Below are 3,136 nucleotides of genomic sequence, written 5' to 3'. Positions count from 1 at the left end.
AATAATTCGGCTTGATAATAATACACACAGACATATACTATTTTAATCAGATATGACAGTCACAGCCTAATTAATATTGTTTTACAATTCTGTTACACGTTTGCATAGTCTAACATCAAAATGTAGCTTTTTTTTTTTTTAACTAATAAGGCATCATTAAAATAAGTCGTCTATAAGACTGCGTACGAAGCCTCGCAAAGTAGACAAATATGAACTATGTCCGACGTGTGTTTATAAATGCGTCTCTGTTATATAAATTGTCAGTAAAATATTGTAGCACACATGCCTCATTTTGTTTTAGCCAACGTGTGCTGAAGGATGCATCATACCATTTATCAGGGTATTTTTTTAAAATATTTTTACTCTATATTATCCACCAAGGAATGGCCTTTCTATTACAAGTTTACTGCACAAAATGTCCATCGCAGTAAGGAACAAGTAACTAACTCCAGAACATTTAAACAAACGTCCGTCTTGTTTTAGATATTAAACCCCATAAGCTGAGTAGTGTTGCCTTTCACAAGTTTTCCCAGCAGGAAAGCGACTTCCGTTGTTTAAACTACGTTGCTCCATCAAATTTCAATATAAATTTCCACAAGTATCGGCATATGTACATTTATATATTCATACGGATGATCGATGAAACCTATATTTGTTATTTATATATTTAGAAAACTAATACAGTCTAATATTATGTAACCATGAGTAAAATGTTTATATAGGCGAAAAATATAAATTATTGATTCAGACATACATCCCGTTTATTCCAAAGATTGCAATAAACATAATTGAATCATTTTCTCACTAAGAACGTACCTAACAATTTAACTCCCGCTGCTCTCGTCAACATATAGAGCAGTCGGAACAACATGAGATGGTCTACTGCTACCATATCAATCACTCTTTTTGTCTCTAAGGAGTACAAAACCGATTTTGGAATCGTGTAAGGAATAATATCTTCTGTTCTCTACAACTTTTTTTCTTAAAAAAAGACAAGTCTTTTATCTTTCTCTAATGTATCCCCATTTTAATTTGCAGTGTTCGACTATGCTTCAATAACTGACATTTGCAAGAATATTTTCGCTCCGTACCCAGAACTAAATAACGCACTTTGCTTTTATCGTCTGTTTTGCACAAAAACTAACTTTTCTAGCAACTAATTAATTTTTCTTCTATTTGCCATGCTTGGTAAACACTATACCAAGATTGTGTCCCTGTGTAATACTGCATACTCCTTTCTTTTTAATCCAGTATTATCAAATATTTGTCATTGATTAGCATGTATATATATATATATATATATATATATATATATATATATATATATATATATATATATATATATATTTCCTCAGACAGAAACGACATGGCTGACGAGAGCCTAACATCATTTACGTTTTAACATTAACTGGTCCCCTTTATGCTGGGCTTGAAACCGACGGTACCAATGTTTTTCTGAACTTCTGTACTATTAAATATATACATATTAAGCTCTTATATCGAAAAAGAAGTTTTTCTTTGTAATCGAGCACTTTGTTGAAATTCTTTCCCAAAAATCAGTAAACAAATATATATATATATATATATATATATATATATATATATATATATATATATATATATATATATATATAAAGATAGCGTCCATTTCATTTAGCCTCCTATATCGTCTAATACTATAATTTATTAATACAACTGGCCAATCATACGCCTGATATATGTTTATGTTCGATTGGTTTTTATTATACAGGAATAATGAGCCATTAGTAAAAATAAGTTTTGCTAACCAGAGAGTAATTAATGTTTGAGTGAAAGAAATAGTGATTGTACCTATTTACTATGCCTCCCCACGGGACAGAGTTAGACACCAGGGTCGTTTTTTAACGTGGAGAAAAGGTACAACAATAAAAATTGTCTCAGTCGTGAAGGATTTCTCCTCCACCGAAAGAGAACAAGAAATAGAAGTGCAGCATCTGAAGAACAGATACTACACTTTGATCTTGACCAAAAGGCCAAGAATTGAAAACAATGTGAAAAGAAATTCAGGCAAAATTCTGAGCTAGGACATTGATAATTTTATACATAACCTTGTCAATACTGATTTAGAAGAAGAAGAAGAAGAAGAAGAAGAAGAAGAAGAAGAAGAAGAGTGCATGATGTTTTTTGTATTAACTATCGATTGAATAAAATTGCCGAAATCAACGGGAATCGACAGGCCATCACAGATAAAATAGTATCCGCTCCGTAAAATAGCGCTTATTATAAAAACCAAAACACTCACATGTCTCTTATTTTGTGCTCAACAGTCGACGCAAGTGCGTAATTTCTTATAAACAATCTGGCTTCCTACTAGAATGTCTTCGGCATACGCAACAATAAACTTTAATGCAATACTAAGAATAGAGCAGCATATAGACACAGTGCATTGAACACTGTTGCACACAAATTCTTACACAGACTCTCTTCTTGATATACGCTAATATACACGCATTTAATTTTGCACATACGTTAACACTGAGGCTCAGTCTTACTTAGATTATCTTCTATCTGTTTTTAAACAGAAAACTTCATCATGCAATAACAATTACGGACATTAAAAAATTATCATATTGTGCCAGCCGAAACAAACATAGTCCATTTTTTATAGAGAACTTTATTCACCTAGAGCGTTCCCTATTCTCTCGCATTTAGTTTATAATCTACACTATTTTGCATTGCCTTAGAAAGTTCGCACTAAGTATTAATTATTTCTTATTTATCTTTGTAATTATTTATTTGTATATTTTCTTACAATCAGCATTATTATTAGACTGTGAGACTTTTCAGAAAGGCTGGAAAAACCTACACGGTTGCAGATTATTACGACATTCAATAATTATAGAATAAATCTTATTTTCATGAATAAATACTTCTAGAATTTATTTAATCTATATAAAAGCATTCTATTTCGAAGATTTTAATCTCTAAAGATTTTGATTCTGTATGTTTAAGAAAAAAAATTAAATAAAACGTTTTCTCTTTTTTGTTTTTTGTTTTTTCCTTATTAATATGTATTTTTGCAAACATTTTCTGCTAGTACAGTTTGATAATAAAATCAAGCATGACTAATAACCTTCACGGAGTTTTCTTTGATTTT

At 30.7% G+C, this 3,136-nt stretch overlaps 1 pseudogene; it reads right to left on the bottom strand.

Annotated features, from left to right (window-relative positions):
• Window positions 1-1,867: 1,867 nt before the first annotated feature.
• Window positions 1,868-2,024, bottom strand: LOC145285354 (U2 spliceosomal RNA; annotated as a pseudogene).
• Window positions 2,025-3,136: the final 1,112 nt, after the last annotated feature.

The sequence above is a fragment of the Euprymna scolopes genome, chromosome 9 (genome assembly GCF_053919585.1).
Source record: "Euprymna scolopes isolate OS-2025 chromosome 9, ASM5391958v1, whole genome shotgun sequence".
Lineage (NCBI taxonomy): Eukaryota > Metazoa > Mollusca > Cephalopoda > Sepiida > Sepiolidae > Euprymna > Euprymna scolopes.
The sequence above is the reverse complement of the archived record's forward strand: the minus strand, read 5'-3'. Positions and strand labels throughout refer to the sequence as shown.